The sequence below is a fragment of the Eschrichtius robustus genome, chromosome 1 (genome assembly GCF_028021215.1).
Source record: "Eschrichtius robustus isolate mEscRob2 chromosome 1, mEscRob2.pri, whole genome shotgun sequence".
Classification (NCBI taxonomy): Eukaryota; Metazoa; Chordata; class Mammalia; order Artiodactyla; family Eschrichtiidae; genus Eschrichtius; species Eschrichtius robustus.
This window is the reverse complement of record NC_090824.1, coordinates 131,213,320-131,236,538: the sequence shown is the minus strand read 5'-3', so window position 1 is coordinate 131,236,538 and position 23,219 is coordinate 131,213,320. Positions and strand designations below refer to the sequence as shown.

The window sequence follows — 23,219 nt, the reverse complement described above, 5'->3', positions numbered from 1 at the left end:
GGGGCCACGATAGTGAGAGGCCTGCGCACCGCGATGAAGAGTGGCCCCCGCTTGCCACAATTAGAGAAAGCCCTCGCGCAGAAACGAAGACCCAACACAGCCAAAAATAAAAATTAATTAATTAATTAATTTTTTAAAAAACAGTAAATTTGTGAGAAGAATTTAAAAAAATAAAATAAAAAGTAAAAGGGCTGGATAATAGAATGAAAAAACAAATCAAACAATAAAGTCTAGGAAATGTCTCAGAATATATATTAAAATGTCAGAGTGGTTTTTAATGTAAGGAAAGATAAAAGAAGATGGAGTCTAGATCCCAGAAATCCAGTGCCCAACTAATAGGAATTTCAGGAGAGAACTGAAGCCATGAAAGGCAAGGACGAATCAAATAGCTCATGAAAGACAGGGATTTTTTTGGTTAAAAGGGATCACTATATTATCAAGATTCCTTTGTTTACCTATGATGGAAACTCAAATCAAATTGTGTAAAGAAAAAAAAACTGAGTGTGTTGTCTGATATGACTTCAGTCTCACCTGTATCCAGAGGTTCACAATTCGAAAATCATTCATTCACTCATTCTCTCTCTCCCTTTCTCTCTTTGACTCTCCACCCTCCTCTCTGACTTCCCTGGCTTGGGTTCACGCCCAGACAGGCTCTCTAGGTATAGTAGCTAAGAAAGACTCCAGAAGCTCCAGTCTTACTTCATCCTTGTACCAAACCCAGAGAAAAGATCATAATTCTCTCTTTCTCAGCATCTAAATCATCTCTAAAAGGTACTCTGATTGGCCTGTGATTGGCCCAAGGGTCATATGTCCATCCCTGAACCAACCTCCTGGCTGGAGAGAAGGAACTCTCTGATTGGCCGCCCCAGGTCAGGAAAGGAGGGCCCCTTCATTAACAGAAGTTACATGGAGTGAGTGACTCAGTGGCAGTTCCCAAGGGAAAAGGAAGCAGGCCAGACAGAAAAGCAGTAGCCATCTACTATTCTCACCAAGTACAGAGCAGGTGCAGTGAAAAAAGACACACAATTTGCAACAAACTGGGAAAGTTTCTGAAGTCCAACCATCAAGAGGAAATCTTAAAACTTCTTCAGGAAGGAATGCAAAATATCTAAAAAGAAATAGCAGTCAAACTAGCATTAGATTTTTTCATACACAATAGAACTTTCTAGAAGGCAACAGAACAGTGTCTACAGCATTCTGAAAGGAAATCATGTGGAATCTCTTATTTATGTGCAAAGTCACAGTAAAGACATTTTTAAATATTCAAGGACTCGGATTTACTAGCTTTCTAACTCCACCTATGTTATACACATTTTCTTCTTTTTTAACATGAAAACAGGAATGCACTTCTACTAATCTACAAAAAAAATTTTTTCTAATGCATATCCAGAAAGGTGTTATAATACAAGGAGGCATATTGCTCACTAACAAGGGGTTCTATAAGAAAAGAGCTTCCTAAGTTAGCAACTCTGAGAATGACCAGGTCAAAGATGAATTAAATGCCCGATTTCAGGAGGGATGGGCAGGTTTAAAAAAGGAAAAGCTTGAGAAAACACTTACTGATAATACCGACCTTTCTTCATCATCTACTGCATTTGACAGAAATTAACCTTTTAAAATTTTTACCCATGACACTTTCAGTAGTTTAATTGCTTTGTACACATGTACAATGTCAAAAGACTGCCTTCATCTTTCGTCACAAGTGTTCCACACACTCTACCCCAGTGCCCATGGCCAGAGCAGAATATTTCAAAAGAGGGAAGACATAAGAGTTCTGTTCAAAATCTCACAAAAGCTAATACACTAATTTAAAAAAAAAAAAAAAAAATCTCACCACGAAATCAAAAAGACTGATCCAAAAAGTTGAACTGTTACACTCATGCATTATGATATACAGTACAATGTTAAGTAATGAACATGGGTAGATAAATTATGACGCATTCAATGGCAACGTTTCATGAAGGAGGCTGTACCCTCTTCATATCTGAAACCAGTTGGCAAGTGTCTGCATTTCCTAACCTCAGAAGCTGCAGTCTTCTTAAAGACAAAGTCCTCTCAACAGTTTAGTGCTCAGTGTTCTTAGCCCAACAATGCAACTTAATTCACAAGGTTTTTTTGGTTTTGGTTTTTTGGTTTTTTTTATTTTTGGCTGCACTGGGTCTTCATTGCTGCGCGTGGGCTTTCTCTAGCTGCCGTGAGCGGGGGCTACTCTTCATTGCGGTGCGCGGGCTTCTCATTGTGGTGGCTTCTCTTGTTGCGGAGCACGGGCTCTAGGCGCGAGGGCTTCAGTAGTTGTGGCTCGCGGGCTCAGTAGTTGTGGCTCGTGGGCTTAGGTGCTCCACGGCATGTGGGATCTTCCCGGACCAGGGCTCGAACCCGTGTCCCCTGCATTGGCAGGCGGATTCTTAACCACTGAGCCACCAGGGAAGTTCCGCAAGGTTTTTTGGCAACTCTGAATCTGAGCAAGCATTGAGGCTTTTGAAAAATAAGGCTTTAAGAAAGCTTGTCATTTTAGGGCTAAACTTTAGTAGAATGTGAAAGTTTGAACCCTTACACTTTAAACAAAAAAAACCTAGAAATTACTGATTGGTTCAAAATGGTTTTATGGAAAAACTAATCGGTAACAAAAACCTGGCATTGAGTGCGAAGGCTCCACGGTTTGAGCAAAGCATAAACAGTTTCCCAGGGGAACGGGACAGGGCAGGAGAGGCCCCGGACGTTTACAACAGCAGGCATTTTCTCTTCCTCTTCTTGACAGGAGGTGAGCAGAGAACCACTCCAATAGCCTCATCAAACACTGTCTTGTGGCCTTGCTGCGTGAGCGCCGAGCACTCCAGGGTATCCTACAGCCCTGATCTCCTTCGCCATGGCTAAGCCCTGCAGGTAGGTGATGGGAATCAGCGTCTTCTCCTTCAGTTTCTCAATTGTGTCTTTATCATTCCTAATATCAAGTTTCATCCCCACCAGGATGATAGGAGTCACACGATGGGACAATGGTGTCCCACTTCAGGATACCACTTTGCACATTTTCCCGTGATGCAGGACTCACAAGAGAAAAGCAAATGGAGAATACATCTGTTTGCGGATAGGACAGGGGACGTCATCTGTCAGAATCTTCTCGTCCAACTGTATCCCATAAGCCCAGATTCACTAGTTTTCCATCTACCATGACATTGGCAGAATAGTTGTCAAAGATAGTGGGCATATATTCTCCAAGAAGTGCAATGGTAACTGATAAGCGATCCGTAGGCAAGTTTTCCCTGTAGCTCGGTCTCCCACCGCCACACACCCGATGGCCTGCACCTGGGCTGCTCGCCGAGCTGGGTGGCAGCCGCGCTGAGGCCAGAAGTAGCAAGCTCGGGGCGTGGGACTGCAGGCGGCGGGGCGCAGGGTGCCCGGTACCGCTGGCCACGCAGCCTCACCCTCCCTCTGCCGACCAAAAGCTGGAGCCCGGCAGGGGTCACCACCCAAAGTTGGGGAAAACTGCAGAGAAACAGGAAATGCGGAGCACTCACAGCCAGCCTCCCCTCCCCCATGCTGGCGCCCACTGCTCCCAGGTTCCAGGGTGGGGCTCCACATTTTCTGAAAAAATTCCTTGAGTATGTGCCCCAGCAGAAGGAAAACAGAATCCAAGAAAAAGACAACAGCTTCAAGAAGCCATAGAACTAATAGAACAAACCCAGGAGAACAATGGAAAGAAATACCAGTAGCACAGCTGTGTAGCTGGCCTAATGAGAAATTAGCCCCAATCAGAACGAGAAATCAGAAGAGCCTGTGAAGAACAACCTCGAAGAAAACTGCATTACCCAGTCCTCTGAGGAAGACGCTAGGACGCTAAGTGCTGTCGTGGAATTAAGGCGTGCAGCTCTTCTGAGCAACAAGGATCTGAGCAACAAGGATAAGAAAGGTAATTAGTGACTCTGGGAAAAGCAGTGAACGGTGCATGAAAGTCACGGCCCAGATAAAATGTGAGCTAAGTTGTGGCATGATTCTGAGCCACCAAAGAGGTATAGGAAATTGTGCTCTCTGATCCCACAGAGCCAACCTGCCATTGGTCAGGTAATGTGGGAAGAAGCCGGTAACTATTGAATGCTTGGGGCTCACACATCATCTGTTTGGGTTTGCGTCAGGAGTAAGTGATAATTATTTCCTCACGTTGTGTTTGTTCTTTTTGAAAGTGATTGAATACTTCAGTAATTTCTCTTGACAAACTATCCTAACAGTAGGCTTATCTCTTCTTTAAAAATTATTTTTAATTTAAAAATATGTATGTAGACAGATGAGTTTAGTCTGTTTGTTTAGAGATAAGTTGTACCTTTTGGTTTTTCCAAGAGAAATGACTAAGTTCTACCTAAACTAACAACCATTAAGAAGCAGATAGTTAAAAGAAAACATCACAGCGTCAACCTCTCAATCCAAGTTAAAAAAAGAGAGAAAATTATACAAGGATTAATGTCTCTTATTTTGAAGAAAAATCTACTTGAAGTTCCGTAGTGCTTTCTAATTTTAGTGTCTTCTGTTATTGTCCAGTGAAAGTAAATTTTATATGTTTTCCTCAATGTTAATCATCATCTCTGGATAATGAGATTTTAGGATACTGGCAGATTTGGTTTTCTTTTTTTATATTTTTCTGAATTTCCACATTCAGAATCTACCATAAACTTGTATGATTTTTATAGTAAAAAATAAAAGAGAAAGAAAAATGGGAAGTAGAGCTATATACATTTTGATGTAGAAATATGTCTAGTATATATTTATAAACCAAAAAAATCAACTGATGAGCGTGACGTAGTGTGTGTGTGCGTGTGTGTGTGTGTGTGTGTGTGCATGTATGAAATCTGGAAAGATAATTGTTGTCACTAGGGAGTGGGGTATAGGCGCTGGCAGGATGAGGGGCAGGGGGTCTATCATATTTATTTAGTTTTTGTTCTGAGCTGTATATCTTTTTTACAGTGTGCACATAGTAATCTAATAATTAAAGACATTTCTAAAAGCAGTGGTGGAGGGAGGCCAGCCCCTGAGCTTCCAAGTACACAAGAATGCTCATTCCCCTCCCGCTCTGGTGAGCAGCCATGCTGGGAAGAACAATCTCTCTTTCTTCCTCCAGGCCAAAGAACCCTCCAGAAGGAGAGGCCGTTCCATGGTAGACAGAGAAACACATCCAGGCTTGACCCACATAACTGCTGCCCAGTGGGCTCTGGGCGAGGGGACCCATGGCAGGAAGACCTGATGCAGACAGAAGATGCACCCACGTGCTTGGCCAGAGACGGGAGTCAGCCTGGGAATGTGGTCCACGTGTGAACTGGAATCCGGAAGGGAGATGCCCGCTGTTCAGGTAGGCAGTCAGCGATGGGGCATCTGTCAGAAGATAGCAGGCTCACTCTTTCGCAGTCTGCACACCCTCCCTGGGTCTTCCCATCTACTCCGAGGGGTTGGTGGTCATACCTACATCTTTATCCTCAGCGCTTGTCGTCTCTCTCTGGGCCTTCAGACCTAGATATCAAAGTATCTTCTGAACGACCCCACCTGAAATCCCCACAAGGCATCTCAGACTCAACCTGCCCTAAACTGAGCACAGCCTCCAGCCTCCATGGCCCAGGCCCATCCTCTCCCTCTGTGACTTGGTCAGTGCCACCTCCGTCCCCCCACTGCACAGGCCAGAAACTGGCAGTCATCCTCTCCCTCTCCCTCTCCCTCTCCCTGCCTCCCACACCCAGTCTCCCACTTCTAATTCTCTCTCGTCCTGGCACAAACTCACTTCCCCCCCCCGCTTCCTCCAACAGCGTCACGGGGCAACTGCCAACCTGGCACACGGTCCTTCCACGCCCACCCCAACTGCAGTCCCATCACTGGCTCCCTTCCTCCCACCTCTTCTTTCCAGAGCACCCTGCTGAATCAGGCAGATCTGCCCCTGATGGTCTCCTGCTCACAGGCCCTTTGAAGGCACCCCGCAGCTCTCAGTTCCCAGTTCTCTCCTTGGCTCGACAAGCAAAGGTCCCGCATGTCTGGCCCCAGCCAGCTACTCCAGCCTCATCTCTTACCGCCTCCCCTCACATGAGATCAGCCAGGTGAATGTCCTTCATTCTTTTGAACCTTCCACACACTCACTCACCTCTGGCCTTTGGATTGTATCCTATCTGCTGTTCTCTCTGCCTGGGACAGTCTACCCCTTTCCTCTCTTCTCTTCACTATTCACCTGCCAGATCCCCGTTCAGGTGCCTCGGGAAGCTTGGCTGGATCAGGTGTCCCTCCTATGAGCCCATAGTACCTTATACATTTTCCCCTGGTGCACAGATCACAAGGTATGATGGCTGACTTCTTAGTACATCCATATCCCACGCTAGACTGTTACTGGGGGCAGCCTTCATGAGCGCTCTGTTGGATGGATGGGTGAGTGGATGAGTGGATGGGTGAATGGATGGATGGGTGGTATTAGATGAATGGGTGGGGTTAGCTGAATGGTTGAGGTTAGATGGGTAGGTGACTGCACGTGTGAATGAATGACTTAATGAATGAATGTATACCCAGGAACTAGTCAGACCCCCGCAGAGCTTGGTGAGCCTGAGGTAAATGACAGGTAACTAGAGAGGCCCATGAACAAAGGCGTGGATCTAATTGTTAGATTTACCCAGACAGTGCTGTGTTTCAGAACCTACGATGGTGGCTAATGAACCACCAACTTGCCCCAGTCTCATACAGATCCTAGGGACTAGGAACTAGGGTGTGCGGGCAAGTGCCACATTTACACATGGAGACCAAATAGGATGAGATGACATGGGTCAAATCCCGGTCCCCAATTTCTTACTGAGTTCCCTGAGTTGAGTTACTATACCCTCCAAACTTCAGTTTCCCTTCTGGAAAAAGGGTGGTAATTAATCCTACCTGTCTGAAGCCAGCTCCCCAGAAGCATACTGGGAGCCAAGGAATAATGTACAAGTGATTTATCAAGAAAGAACTCCAGGGAAGACCAGAGGGCATGGGGGTCAGGGTGGGGAGGGAGGAAGGCAGGCAGGGTGGTGAGTTCCAGCAAAGTCCCACAGAGGAGGTGTGAGCTGGGGGCACAGGGCCACAACCCACCCCCGCCAGGGATTAGGGGCTCTCTGCACCCAGGCGAGGTGACTTCAGTAGCTCACAAGTAGTTCTCCAAAGATAGTCACAGGTGCTGCCACTCAAAAAAAAAAAAAAAAAAAATAGTGACAAGGAACCTGAAGGTCATCAACAAAGTTCATTGCCTCACTTCACCTCGCTCCCATAGGGAAAAATGAGATGAAAGTTGTAAAGCTTTATCACTGTACCTGGCACATAGCAAGCAACAAAGTATAACTATTATTATACAAAAACCCATAAATTTACCAAGTGTTTAGTGAGGGGCATGTCCTTGACTAGTACTGGGCTGAGGAAGAGGGACCAGTGTCTAGAAGCCCTCAGAGCAGCCCTGCTGGAAAATGACAATCTCTCTTTTTATTTGATGCAGTAAAAGACCCAGAATTGTCAGAAGCCGCTGTCAGCCAAAAAAAAAAAAAAAAATTGTATATGCAATTAATTAGGCCTCTGCTTCAGTGCTCTGTTCTCTCTGTTTGCATTCACCAGCTTAGTATCCAATTTTTTAGCTGAGAAGGCGGGCAGCAGGTTTCTGAGATATTTTTTGCTAATGGGCTGAAATATTACACCCATAATTATAGCCTGGCTGCATATTTTTTTCTTTTGCTCATTTTGTTCAGCATTGCAAACATTGTATCTGATTACAGCCATTCATGTCTTCTTTATGAAATAGGGTTTATCACACTCGGCAGAAGGGATCAGTGGCTCTGGAGAAATTATCTAGGCTAACAACACTTCCCGAGTCCCTGCGGGTTGATGCTGCTGGGTGCTGCCTCCTTGGATGAGGCAAGGTGGGAGGGAGAGAGAGTGGGACCAGAAGGATGGAGACAGCCCACGCCTGATACCCTCCACCAGCCTGTTCATTTTTCTCCAGGGCCCCAACCTACACCCCATCCCCAGCGCCCTTGACCTGCTGTATTTTTTTTCCCATAGCGCTTGTCACTTTCTAGCTTCCCATTCATAGTCTGTCTCCTCCCAAGAAGGCCAGGGGATTGGGAGAGGGGAATGCCAGTGGTGGGATCTGTTTTATCCACTGATGTGTCCCAAGCTTTCAGAAGAGTGTGGTTCCCAACGGGGGGTAAGTTTGCCCCCAGGGGACACTTGACAGTGTCTGCAGGCAATTTTAGTTGTCACAATTGGGAAGGGGTGCTACTGGCATCGGGTGAACAGGGGCCAGGGGTGTTGCTCAACACCTCCCACTGTACAAGGCAGTCCCTCCCACTCCACAACACAGAACACCCCCGTCCAAAGCGCCGATAATGCTGAAGCTGAGAAACCCTGTAGCAGACAATCAATAAATATATGTTGGGTGGGAGGCTTCAGTGAGAAGAGAATACCTGCTAGAGGGGATCTGTTTCACAGGGGGTGCTCATGGGAAGCCCCTCTGAGATGCAGAGGAGAACTGGTTGGAGAACTGAATGAGGTGATGGGGCCAGCCATGTAGGGGTCCAGGGAAAGCACTTTCCAGGCAGAGGAGCCAGCCAGTGTGAAGGCCTCGCATCAGAAACAAGGTCAGGGTTTTCAGGATGCCACGAGAAGAACGATGTGTCTAGGAATGGTGGGGGGGAGGTAATGACGCATGAGGTGAGGGAGGAGAGGGGGGCAGGGGCCAGACCGTGTCCACTGCAGACCACAGAAGCAGTGTGCATGTTACTGTAAGTGAAGGACGAAGCCATGGGGTGGAGTAAGGGACTAATATGAACTAATTTTAAAAGAGCACTCTTGTCCCACATGGGATAGAGTGGAAGCAGAAAGACCAGTTAAGAGATAACCGCAGTGGTTCAAGCTGGAGATGTGGGCCTGCATTAGAGGGGCAGCAGAGGAGGGGTGAGAAATGGGCGGTTTGGAAGGCAGAGCCGCAGAACTTGGATGTGGAAAAGGGATGACCCTTAGGTTTGGAGATGGAGAAAGGTAGAGAGGGAGGGAGGGGAAATGGATAATCCAAGGTTGCACAGTTAGTTAGGGATAATCCAGGCTGAATTCCAGATATCTTGGTTTTCAGTCTGATGTTCTTTACCCCTCATCACGTGATTCTTGTGGACCAGTCAACATTCCCCTTTAAATCCCCAAACGTTTGGTGTAAACCCTGTAAGGGATATGAAGAAAACCGGGCCCCACCTCCAGGAACTTATATGCTAGGGAAGGCGACAGACATACAAACAACTGGGACAAGAGGTGGGCTATGAATGTTATAACTGAGATTAAAACGATGGTCAGTTGAGGCGCAAGGAAGCAGGAGATGGAAACCCACTGGGGAACTGGGAAGTAACTTGGCTGGGAAGGATGGGTGGAATTTAAGGATACTCAATGGCCTAAAACTTCTGAAACAGCAATCACCTCACTCCAGAGACGCAGAAGTTTCACATTCCTGATGACCCTGGCAACATCTGCATGGGCAGTGTGACAGCGAGTCAAATATTTATGCATTCCACATCTCTCACAGGATAGCTGAAGAGTTCCAGGGGAGAGAAGACCTAACACAGTTCAACTCACAAGTCGGAACTCAGTAGATGATGGTGAACACAACGGTAAGTAGATTGACATCCGTGATGTCCACTTAATTGGAGACGTGTACTTTTTATTTTAGTTGTATTGAGACAGTGAGGGTGAACTGAGGATGGTGACGATCGTGATGATGCTATTGAAAATGTTGGCAGTATCAGTAATTCTCTGTGGATGGTGAGGTTAGCGATGGCTCAGATAATTCTGCTTTTTACAATATTGATTATGATGTGGATGTGGACTGGCTTGGTGACAGTGACCATAATATTACTAGTGACCATAATGAGGTTAGCAGTGACGTCTGTATTAGCAATGACTCCTAAAAGACAATTTTGACGGTACTGATACGTATCATTTATGACAGCAGTATGGACTATATTGACGGTGACGGTGACAGTATTGCTAATGATTGATGACGGCGTCTATATTAAAACAACATTGGCAATAGTGAGGTTGGCAATATCGATGCTGATATTGGTGATATCAACATTAGCAATAATGTTGACTCTGGTGATGATATTGGGAGTGATTAGAAAGATGATGCCGGGTGGCTCAGTGATGCTGATGTAGAAGATAATGGTCATGCTGACAGTGACGAGAATACTTGTGATAACGATGCTGTTGATTCACAGAATGGTGGCTGAAAGCTTATTTTGGAGCCAAACCTACCCTAGTTCAAATCCAAAGTCTGGCATTTACTACTGTGTGCCGCTTTGGGCCTCAGTTGCCTCATCTATTAAATGAGGATAATTATAACGGTGCCTATTTTCTAGGATTGCTGTGAGGATGAACTCACATCCTGCATATGAAATGTGGCATATAGAAAACCGTCAGTGAAATGAGCATGATGATGAGGACGGTGGTGGTGAGAAGCTCCTGGACATAATGGCGTTGATGAGTCTCTTGATGGTGCAATTAAAGATCATTTATTGGTGATATTATTTCAGTGATTTGTGATAAGGCTATTGATGGTGAAGAGACTGATCGTTTGGGATTACAATTATGATTGATGGGAACGGCATGGTGAAGTGTTCAAAGCACCGATCTTGGAATCAAACAGCAAAGGTTCAGTTTCCAACTCCGCCTCTGACATTCCATGTAACCTTGGCTGCATCTCAGCAGGTTAAGGCTGGAAGGCCACCTCCTCATCTGACAAATGAGGCAATTCAGGCCCAGAGAGATGAGGTGACTTGCCCTTGCTCCCCCAGCTGGATAGTGTGGCAAAGCTGGGGTGGGAAGCCAGGCCTCCTGGCAGCCAGTTCAGTCCTTTTCCCCCACCCCGGCATATTCAGTCTCTTTGGAAGGGAGCTTAGATTCCTCTACCGTGTGGGTGTATGCACGCATGCGTGGGTGCACACGTATACGTGTGTGTGTGGATGTGTTTTCCTGGACATTTTCCCCAAAGCACATAACAGCAGCGCCACCAGCCCAATTTTCAAAGAGTCATTTTGTGAGAATCAGGCTCCAGGTGTCCCCCTGTAATCTTTTTCCTCTCCCCCAGCGGGCAGAGGATTGGCTCTGGCTCTGGACAAGGAGCTGAAATGGGTGATATTTGCCTAGTTTTTAATGTCTGGTGTCTATAGCTTGCACTTCCATCATTCTATTATATTGATGACAGGCAGGCCCAAGCCACAGAGAAGAAACAAATTACCTAATAAATCAAGACCCCAGGATCTAAAGTGGACAGTGTTATTAGTCGAGGGGAGAGAGGAATGCTAAGCGATAGGTATGGCTGCCTGTGAAAACGGTCCAAGCAGGGAATCATCTGTCTATTTCTCCATAAATAATTACATGCAACTGATATGCATCTGAGACAGAACATGATATGTTATTATTAACTAAACAGTGGGAGGGAGACAGCGGCAGGAAGGGAGAGGGGGAGCGTGTCGAGGAAACCAGAGCAGCGTTTGTGATGCTGGGCTTTGGCAAAGGCACGAGGGATGTGATGACCTCAGAAACTGCAATCCAAAGGGGCCGGGACCCTTATCCTGGACAGAGGTGGGAAGCCAAACAATCTGGCAAAGAGGACGAGGGGAAGAGTGAACCAACAGATATTGAGTCCCTACTGCATCCCAGCTCCTGTGGCTCAGTTCTGCTCATCCACGACTTCTTGGTCTTCACAATGGCCATTTGAGAACACAGCTTCTGGGGCCATATCGCCTGTGTTCAAAATCCCAGCATTGTGGGGTCCTGGGTTAGTTACTTAACCCCTCCAGCTCTCCACTTCCCTTTCTGTAGAGTGGTACAGTCATAAGAGCACCAACATCACAGGGTTGTTGTGAACATTAAATGAGTTAATGCTCGCAAAGCGCTTAGAACAGTGCCGGATGCACAGTAAACACGATATTGTAAGCATGTGTTAAATAGATGGTCATCCCTATTTTACAAATGGAAAGCACGAGGTTCAGAGGGGAAGCAACATGTCCAAAGTTATACAGAACAAAAGTAAAAGTGGCATTTCAACCCACATCTAGTCAACTCTGAAATTCATACCCTTTCCCCTACCTAGGGGTGAGCAAACTTTGTGAGGGGCTAGACAGAAAATATTTTAGGCTTTGTGGGCCAGAGAGTCTCTGCTCAACTACTCAACTCTGCTGTCGTAGCTTGAAAGCAGCCCCAGGCAATCTGCAAAGGAATAGGTGTGACTGTGTCCGATAAAACTTTATTTATAAAAATGGGCAACAGGCAGGTTTGCTGACCCCTGCCCAACACTGTTCTTACAACTTACCTAAATGGTCTCCCTCTCCAAGGAGACAGTTGTAAATACCTGAACTCTGTACTAAAGGGGTAGGCAATTTTCTCACCCTACTCATTCCAGGCCCCCCTGCAGGCACAGATCACAAAGGGCTGGGCCCCCTCCTACCCCATACTCACCACCAACCCCTCCCGTTGGCTCCTTTGAACATCCTGTGTGTTGGTGGCAGTGGGGGGGCGCCCCCGGGACCCCCCCAGCTGGCCAGGCAGAGCCGTTCGGCCTGGAGAAGATTGAGTTTTCAGAGAGCAGTGCCCGGAGCCAGGAAGCAACCCTCTTCCAAACCTCTGTGGGCTTCTCCTAGAAGCCCCATGATAATCCTTTGTGGGCTGTTAATAAGCAAGTTGAACCCCATAATCACCCACTGCTTAGCTTCCTGGCTTTAATTTCCATGGAGGCTGGAGAAACAGTGGCTAAGGGTTTTGCTTCCAGACAAAAGCAGCAAACATTTACCCCACAGACATCTCGAAGCAGGGCTGGCACTGCCCCACATGGTCCAGGCTTACGGCTCCTGCACACGCCCGCTTAAGGGGCCGGGCTGAGTGAGGGCTGCACACACTGCCCCGGAAACCGGCCAGCAAGCTCCAGAGACTTGGGAACAAAAGCAGCTCTGCGGGTGATTCCAGAGTCTTCTCAGGAAGACATCTCAGCAAAAGGCTGGGGGCTTCCCCAGCTCCCCTCCTCCCAGAACTCACTCCTGCCCTTTCTGACGCTCCTGTTTGGGGACCACAGATAGACCCCTGTGACCTCATCCTTTCCCCCACATTTGAGACGATGTTCGTCAGGCAGATAATTTAGTATTGATATTTCAGCAGGGCCAAACTGCCTTCGGGTCAGCCTCAGTGGCCCGGCAGCCCCCTGCTCCATTAGGAAATCTCCTTCTGGTGATCTCTCTGCAGTGGGGAACGCCACTCTAAGGGGGGATACTTGCATATTCTTTTCGGCCCTTTTACAAAAACAAAAACAAAAGGAAACAAACAAAAAAAGAGTGTCTCGCTAGTTCTGAGCCGTGGGCAAGTACCTGAGCCTGTCTGAACCTCTGTCCCTCGTCTGGAGTGCGGTTGGATCCCAGCTCTGCCACAGCCTGCGTGGTCTCATGTCAGTCACTCTGCTTCTCTGAGCGTAAAACCCCTCCTCCTTAAAGTGGGCTGACGACCCCTGCCCTACCTACCTTTATACCTACAGTCCTACAAGGATGAAAGAGAGATTGGGGGTAAGATAGCACTTTGTAAATATATAAGACAATGTAGTGAAATCATGGCTTCATAGAATGAATGTAGACTGTGGCATCAGCCAGGAGTAGGTTCAAATCCCGGGGCTCCTCCACCTCAGCTGGGAACCTGAGACTAGGTGTGTGGCCTACCTGACCCCCTCTCCTTAAACTGAGGGTAAGTGTACCTGCCCCATCAGGGGGTTTCGATCAGTTTCTTCAAGGCAGGATGCCCCGCGCGGGCGACAGTCCTGTTACTACATACGTCGTGGCCAGGTGCAGGCATTGGAGATGGCATTGGGGCTGAGGCTGGAAAAAGACATCCTGTCCCTTCTGTGATGGCTCAGCAGTGGGGTCCAGCTGACCCTGCAGAGTGGCCTTCAGTCATGGCGTAGTCATCAGGGACTAGTAAATGGCTTGTCAGACCCCAGAGCAAGGAGCACTGGACAGGAGTAAGGAAACGGCATTACTGAGCCGTCTCTCTCTGGTCTTCAATACTCCTTTATTCCTTCATTCAACAACTTGACCTGAGCATCCATGGTGGGGGTAGGCCTTTGATCGAGTGCCTGGGAAATCGAGAGAAATAGCCCCGTTGTCTGCTTTCGGGGAGGCAGGTAGACAAGTATAACAAATGCCATATAAGTAATACCATAAAAAAAAAAACACGCTCCGGGGGCAGAGGGGGCACTGGGAGCAGAGGGGAGAGAGGGAGGGATTAGGCACCGGGGGTGGGGAGAGGGCACTGGATCCATGACACTTGATCTCAGCGGCCCTGGGCACCATCACTCCCACTCCCTGGGCAGCCGTCAGGAAAGCAGGATTGCTCACGGCAGCCCCTCCTTCTCCCCTAGGGTGTTGCCAGTATCCACTGAAATAGAGTAGAGGTGAAGTTAACAAGGGGCCACCGGTGTTACAAGCGAGAAAGTCACTAGGCAAATTTGAGAAGCAGACCTCCTTCTGGCCATCTGGGCACCCACAGCCCTTGTGCCAACCTTGGCCTCTCATTGTTCCGACACTGCCAAGCAGGTCCCAAGCTCTGAACACCTCTTTCTCCGCCCACCCCAGTGTTCAGATACCACCAATGTAGAATTTCAGCATTCAAACCAATTCGAGAATTGCCTGAAGGACAGTTAGTTGCCTTCGTCTAAATGTTTGGGGAAAGTGGGGCCCCATGAGGGTGAAGGACTTGTCTTAGCTCGTTCATCCAGTCAGCAGTGGGGAGGAGGTTAGAATCGGGGTTTCCTCTCTCCAACACATGCTACTTCCAGGGTGCCCCTTCTGTCCCTAGCCATCGCCTCCTGCCTGCAATGAATTGAATTGTATGTAACTGATAAATTATGCAAAAGGGCACCTGGCAGTTTTCTGAAATGTTGGGTAGCTTCAAGGCAGCCCCTGGGGACACAGCCTAATTTTATGGAAACCTCGCACTCTGTCTGGCCTGTTTTGTGTAAGTCAGATTGATATAACAAGACTCTAGGGAGTTGACTTGATTTCTAATTTTATTCTCTAGGTGAGCTGAATGAGATAGAACTGTAGTGAGTGTGTTGTCTGGGGTGGGCAGTGTAACGGCAGTGAAGAAAAATGTCTTTTCATCTGCCTAATGGATCGTTCCTCCAGTTGGACTTCCCTGCTTCAAAATCCAAGCTTCTCTCCTTTGGGCAGAGGGGTCGTGTATCAAGTACAGGGAGCAGACAGTGGAAAGGGAGACTCTACATCCCTTCAGCTGATAAACCCAGAGCCTTGCAGGAAGGAGGGACTCTGGACCAAGGGATACCGACTATCTTCCTGCTGAGGACACCCCAGCCCAGCCCCAGGAATAGGCTATAGCAACTTTTGTTTTTGAGGTTCCAACTCAAAGAGCCTCCATATCCCCTCCCTCAAGTCTCCTTGGCTAAGCTAAGTGATAGACCAGAACATTCACGGGGACTCTACTGAAAATTAAAGCCCAACGGAAGAGTGAGCACTTGTGATGAACTGCCTTCCTCCCACCGTCCAGGGGTGGGATCCTGTTACCTCCCCAGAACCAGCAGGGATTGTTGCAGCCCACGAGGCAACACCGGAAGCAGGTGAAAAGGAGCCATTGTGTTGAGCACCTACTATGTGCCGGATACTTTAATATTCACAACAGCGCCAGGAGGTAGATGTGATTATCCCTAGTTTACAGGTAAGGAAACAGGCCCTACAGGATGGAGTCTCTTCCCCAAGGTCACAGAGCTACTCAGTGACAGAATCTAGGGTTCCAACCCAGGTCCCTCTGACACCAAAGGCCATGCTCAGTCTTCTGTTCCGCATAGGCTCCCTTGGGGAGAGGGACTGCTCCTTGCACAGATCAATACACAGCCTCTTCCTCAGGTACCCAGCCAGCTCAGGGGTTAGCCACGCCCCTTCCAAGCGAGGGTGTGGCTTCTTCCGAATTCCCTATGATGCTAATTGTGGACTCAAAGAACAGCTCCCTCCCTCCGGTCTCCCTTCTCCTCCCAGTGCATGTGTGCGCGCGCACACGCACACACACACACACACACACACACACACACACACACACACACACTCCACCCTGACATCCCCCAGCCAGTGAGAACCCAGACAGGGTACAGCGTGTCATGGCCTAGGAGTCAGGAGACCCAAGCCGGGACCCAGGGCCACCACTAATTGTGCACATGCCCTCCAGGCACTATTCTGCCTTCTCTGAACCTGTTTCTTCACCTGCTAAATGCAGGCAACCCCATCCCACCTACTCCCTGGGGTTGTCTGAGGGCCATGGGGGTAGTGGGCGTGGCAGCACTTTAAAAGCCATGGCATCTAAACAACCTAACCTACCACCTGAAAGAATTAGAAAAAGAAGAACAAACAAAACCTAAAGGCAGCAGAAGGAAGGAAATATTAAAGTTAAAAGTCATGGGGTCTAATGGCAAAGCAAGAACAATAACAGTGACTTGCACGTCTTTGCTGTGCGCCTGGCCCAGGCTGCCCTGCGTGCCTCTGAAGTGTGACTCTGTCACTGTGACTCTGTCACTGTTGTCCGCTGTCACTAACCACTTTTTAAGGCCTTAGTGCTTTGTTCCACACCCCTACCACTCAGTGTTCATTTGGGGGGTCAAGGAGGCTAATAAATAACACTCCCCCATCCCCTTTCAAGTCCGGAATCCATCAGAGAGGGCCCAGGAGGCAAGTGATGGAGACCAAAATGTCTCAAATGGCAAAGCTGGTTGTGGCTTAGAGGGGTGGCCACAGTGTTCCCTAATACTTCCTTCTGAATGAACCCCCTAAAAAACTTCAGCCCCTGTGCCCTGCTGCAGAGACAGCCCCAGCCCAACTAAGGAGATCAGATCACAGGCCCCTCCCCACAGACAGGCCGGGCTGGAAGCCAGGGCCGGAAGGGGCCAGCCGGGGATGTACATTTCCCTTCCAAACTCTGCAACTCCCCAATCTGGCATGTGCTCACTCTCCAAGGAAACAATGGCCAGACAACGGTGGTCCTAGAAAGACCGACCATTCCAATTTGCCCAGGACTGTCTCAGTTTTAGCACGAGAAGTCCTACATCCCAGGCAAGCCAGAGCAGTCAGTCATCCCAAGAAGTCCCGTAACGTTCTAAGGACCCCCCATGAGCAAGCTCTCACCAGAGGTTTTCTGCCCAGCGGTTCCCAGCCCTCCAAGGGTAGTCTAGGTCGGCTGCTGGACCGGGCCAGCCCAGGCTTCGAGAGCCCGGTCCTCCCAGAGTGGCCCATCGTGGCTTCTGACTGATCCCTGGAAACCTGGGCAATGTAGACCCTGCTCAGCTCCCAGCCCACAGGCCTTCCCTGGGTGGTACCCAGGAAGCCGCTGTCCAGCACGGCTCCCAGGCCTCACTGCTCTGGCCAGGCTGGTCTGCTCACTGTGCCCTTTGGGCTCACATCATTCTTGCCCAGGCATCTGTCGCCCTGCCAGCCTGGTGGCAATAGTCCTCATCCCCTCCAGCCTAGACAGCACCTCTAGGGTGACACACCTCATCTCCCGTGAGCCTCCTGACCACCCCGGGTGGGACAAGACAGGACAAGGGTCATTGTCCCCTTGCACCACAGAAAGGGAGGCTTGGCCATCGCCCTCAGTATCACAGCCACTTGGCACAGTCGGGCCTCAGACCCCAGCCTTCCTGCCTCAGCGACTCCTGTCCTCATGACCCAAGGACAAGGAATGGGAAGGGAGAAAGGTGACCAGGGAGATAGATGGTTTAGGGAGGGAAATCAGTCCTTGACTTACTATCTAAGCAAAGCCATGAGCAGAGAGTACAGCCTCTCTGAACGTCACTTTCCCCTTCTGTAAAATGGATCAGCGTCCCACCTAAGGAGGCATCCAGGAGTACTGGAGATCTTTGCCTGGGACTCGGCTCTTCTTGACAATAACCCTGGGTCCTTCTCAGTTGCCCTGCCTCTGGTCCCGTCAGGCTCTCCCAGCCCACATCACCCATGGGCACTTCCACCCCGGATCACAGCTGGGTTGAGAGCCAGGTTCCAAGTGTGTGAGATCACTGGTTGTGTGAATTTTACAAGTCACACACTGTATTAAGACACGCAAGGGCTCTAGGGGAGTAAAGCCACACCCCCTCTGGGAAGGAGGGGAGATAAACCTGGAGGGTGGCACCTCTGTCATCAGTCACCTGGGAGTCCTGAGGTAGGTCTGAGAGGAGCCGCTGGCATTTAGGAGCTGCTACCTGATGGCACTGAGGCTGATTTATTAGTTGTTTTCCCCTCTGCGTCCAGCCCAGGGCCAGGCTCTGGGGAGTGGGAGGGAGGAGGGGTTGTCAGCCAAAATCATTCAGCCACAAGCCATGAGGTGCAGTCTATGCACTCGCTAGGCCTCAGTGGAGCAGGGTTGGGGATACAAGACCCAGGGGATGCGGTCTCCGTCCTCAGGGGGAAGCCCAGGAATGATGGAAGAACTTCTGGGCTGGAGGCTTCCCACGGGAGCCCCCAGGGCCTCTAAAAGGGTGTTGATAAGATGTCAATCTTCAGAGGATCTTTTGCTGTCAGAGCCGAGGGGGGTTCACACAACATCAACCTAATAGCCATCTGCAAGGAGGCATGTAGGGACTTTAACTGGGGCGGGGGCGGGGGCGGGGCGGGGTGGTGTTTGCACGGGGACCCTCAACCCCATCTGGAAGGGGAGGGAGAAAGGAGAAAGCGCTGGACCAGATATGGTCCAGTGTGGTAGGGCCTAGCTGTTTGTGACGTCCCCAGTAATCTTATTCTCCATAGATTTTATATTGTAAAACAGGATCTGCTTCAACCCCTTCCTGGAAACCCAGATAGGGTGGGGACGGGGCTTAGATCACGCAGGGGCAATCTGGCACTTGACCCAGATGTCTCTGACCTCAAGCCCCCCCTCTCAGCACACCCCACTGCCTCTACTTCTCTGTCCTAACGATGGGGACAATCCCGCCTCCTACAGATTCTGAGCCATCCCACTCACTGGCCATTGCAGTGGTACCCACACTGGGAGCTGTTGAGCAAACGGTGCTGGAATCACACCTCCTCCGAGGGCTGGGCCACCCCTTACCCCCCTGAGTCAGCAAGAAGGTAGACTTGAGCAAATATAAGAGAGGGGGCTTCAGGGAGGCAGCAATACCCGAGCAGCTGACGCCTCACAGCTGGGAAACTGGGTGGCGCAGAGCTTGGTCTCGAGCAAGAATCCTGCTCCGTCCTTCAACGCCTTACAGACATCCTTCTTCCTCTGCCCCTCCCACCTCCTGTTTTACACTCGTTTTCATATTTGGCTCTTTACCTCCAGAATCATCAGTTATCTCCAAAGCCAGAGAGCATCCATCGTCCTCTCTCAAGGGGAGGCCCCGATCCACTCCCTCCCCCTCCCCCTGGCTCTGGGCCCTCCCCTCCTCGGACATCTCTGTGAATCCACACAGGCTTTGCAGATTTAGCGTCATTCCGCCCCAGATTGGACTTCTCCTGTCCCAACCATGCTATCGGAGTCTAGCTGCAGCACTGTCCCTGAGCTTTCTTGCCCTCCTGCCGCCCCCCACCTCAGCAGCTGTGGCCGTTGGCTGAGCTCTCCCTGTGATGCCCTGCAAGCTAACCTTCACCTCGGAGGAGGGAGCAGAGGCCTGAATGCTTGCAGACCGTCATGCTGAACCAGCCCTCAGCCCCAGGCCCAACTTCACCAGCTCCCGGGGGACTCTGGTCGAGGGGCAGGCTGATGTGCCCCCAATCACACATGCCCTCCTGTCTCGGCTTCCTGACCCTCAGAGGTCAAGTTCAGACCTAGGGAGGTGTCCCCCTCCCCTAGTCCCACCCACTTCCGCAGCTGCGTGTGAAGAGTGGAGAGAGTCCTGGCACTGGAGGCCAGCTCGGACAGGCCAGGGGAGGGGAAAGGAAACCCACACGAGTCCAGGGAAAGTCCGGAGGCCCACTTGAGGTGAGGCAGCTGCTCTAAGAGCGCCCTAAGTGAGCTTCAAGAGGAGGAGCGTGTCCTCTGCACGTCCGGCCCATCTGAGAGTAGGAGCGCTCCCCACGGGGAAGGGACAGGGATTTCGGGGAGTCTGAGGGAAAGAAGCAGTATTTTTGGTGCTTTTCCCGGGAGCGTGGAACGTCTGGCTTGGGCAGAGCCCAGGAAGAAGTCAGGAACCACCCACCACATGTGCTTTACATGGGAACTGATCCCATTTCTTGGTTAATGATGTGATAATCCTAGAGAGACGCAAAGACGGCCTTCTCATAAAACAAACTCCCAGCCCTCGGTGAGATCCAAAGGTCAGCTCACACGTGACCAGGGAATCCTTTAGGCTCCAGTCACCTCCTTCCTTTTCCCGGCCACATGGCACGCATGGGACAGTGAGTCACCCCGCCTGCAGCAAGGAGTGCAGCTCCCTGAAAGAGCGCTGGGCTGAGAGTGTGCCCAGCGCTCTGCTTGCAGGCTCAACACTGTACACCCCACCCCCAAACGACCACCGCAACCTCCCAGAATGATTCTTAGTTCCCCCATCAGAATGCCACAAGGATCGCACTAGGTGACTTCTAAAGACTCTTCCAGCTCAGAGAGTGCAGAATCTGACCCTGAACTTGCACAGCCCTGAAAATGATGCCTCACTCACCTCACCCTAATCCCTGCCTAAAGGTCCTGTCTGTATTTGAAATTTTGTTCATTATAGATTGTTTTTGCTTCGATTTTGATTTTGTTCAATTAATAGACTTCATTTTTTAGAACAGTTTCAGATTTACAGAAAAATTCAGTGGAAAGTATAGAATTCCCATGTACTCCCCTCTTCCTCTGCAGTTTCCCCAGTATATTAATCTTACATTAATGTGGTGTGTATGTTACAACTCATGAATCGGTACTGAAACTTTAGCATTAAAGTCCCTAGTTTACCATACCGTTCACTCTTGATGTTTTACCTTCTGTGGGTTTTGACAAAGGAATAACGACATGTATCCACCCTTGTAGTGTCATATAAGTGTAGTTTCACTGCCCTAAAAATCCTCTGTGTTCCACGTGTTCATCCGTTCATTCTCCCCCGACCCCCCGGCAACCACTGATTTTTTTACTGTCTCCATAGTTTTGCCTTTTCTAGAAGTCATATATTTGGAATCATACAGTACGTAGCCTTTTCAGGCTCACTTTTTCAGTTGGTGATATGAATTTAAGGTTCCTCCATGTCTTTTCCTGGCTTGAGAGCCATTTCTTTTTAGCCCTGAATAATATTCCATTGCCTGGATGTACCACAGTTTCTTTATCCATTCACTTAGTGAATGCCTCCAATCCCTGTCTGTATTTGAAATTTCAATATTCTCTTCATTACAGAATTTTTGCATTAATTTTGACTTTTTAAAAAAAATACTTCATTAAAATTGTATTTATCTTGATTACTGAGTTTTGGGTGCCCTTTCAATGTTCTGCTGGGGTGAGTGCCTGACTCTTCTCACCCAAGTCCCAGCCCCGCTCTTACCTCTGTTTGGCTTGAGACCCAGGAGCTGGGAGAAGCCAGGTGAGAGCCAAGCGGAGAGCAGACGCCAGAAGATGTGGTCCCAGCACAGGCTGGCACTGCGGGCTTGAAGTCCACTTACTGGAGTCCTGGGAAATGTTGACCGGGGCCCTTTCTTCTCCATCACCTTGGCCACCTCCACATCCCTCACTGCCTCTGGGCTCCCTTCCCTGCCCTCTCTGCCCCAGTCCCTCCTGGATATCCAGACCAAGCCACATTCTCCCAACAGCTGCTCTCATCACCTGTCTCTCCTCGAGATGCCCCGACTCCTTGGTGCCTTCTGCACCTGGTCCAGACTCTTCAGCACCCGAGGTCCTTGCACAGCCTGCATCCCCATCCCGCTGGGTTCTCCCAGGGCCTTTCCACACCTGGCAGCTTTACTTGCCTCCCCCTCCTGACCCTCGGGCTTTCATTCATGCCAAGTCCCCACCGTGAGGTGCCGTCTTCAAAAAATGGCGAGGTGTGGTAGAAGGTTCCATCTTTTTCAAACCAAGGTCTCATTCTTCAAATAAAACAGTCCTCAGAAACCTTATGTGTAAAACAAATCCAGCAGATCCACTCTGCCTGGAGCAAATGGACACGCTCTTTATCCCTGAAGTACTATCCCTGAAAAGCGAGGGAGTCTGGAAAACATGGGTGTGATAGAAAGAACTGGGCTTTGGTGTTGAAAATCCTGGGCTCCAGCCCTGATATCCCACCTGCACGCTCTGAGGCGTTCCCTTGAACGGCACGGACCCTCCTGAGTCGGAATTTTACTTCTGTGCATCTGCCTTGCTCGTCACACTCAGAACTTTGTCTGGTTGCCCTTCCTTCATCCAGCCCCCATTTACTCAACTCACATTTATTGAGCACCTACTAGTTCCTCTACCCATGTGCCAGGTATTTTTCCAGGCCCCGGGGATGCAGCTGTGAGCCAAATGGACAAATCCCCACCGTCATGGAGGTGACAGTGCAGTGAGGGGAGAGAGATACGAAATCAAGTAAATAAGTAAACTAGAGAATAGTTAGAAGATCATGAGTGCTCTGGAGAAAAATAAAGCAAGCAAAGGGCAATTGAAATACGAAGGTCAGGGAAGCGCACCTGGGGAGATGACACTGGAACCAGGACTTGAAGGAGCCATGGGCACCGCCGGGGATGAGAGTTCCAGGCCCGTGGAGAGCAAGGGCCAAGGAGTGTGTCCGGGTCACTCAGGGACCAGCAAGGAGGCCGCTGCAGCTGGGGCCATCTGAGAAGGAGGTGAGCAGGAGGAAGTGGAGGCTGGGGCAGTACGGCCACCCAGCGTAGGGCCCGGTAGGAACAGTAAGGTCCTTGGCCTTTGCTGAGTAATGAATAGACGGTTTTAGGCAGAGAACCAACAAGCTATGACTCAGTTTTTTCAATGAATGCCTGTACTGGAAATTCTCCATTGACCGCTCAGACCTCTCCACCTTGCTTTGAGTCCCACAAGGCTGATGGTTATGCAGAGACAGATCCAGATTTTGTGGGGACTGAAGCTTAAACAACCGGGGAGTCTTGTTCAAGAAAAATGACACAAAGTTATAAACATGTGACCTGGGAAGGGGCCCACGCAAGTGAGAGCCAGCCCTCAGGGCTCAAGCTTCCTTAGCATTGTCCTAAGGTGGCCTTTGACTGTATCATGAGTGCTCCTTTGCCCTCTGGCTTCCAGAGCACCTTGTAGCCCCACAC

The 23,219-nt window shown here is 49.5% G+C and overlaps 1 pseudogene; it reads right to left on the bottom strand.

The window, feature by feature from the left end:
• Nucleotides 1-2,720: 2,720 nt before the first annotated feature.
• The window catches only part of LOC137763033 (ras-related C3 botulinum toxin substrate 1 pseudogene), a 112,802-nt pseudogene continuing 92,303 nt past the window's right edge, over nt 2,721-23,219 (bottom strand).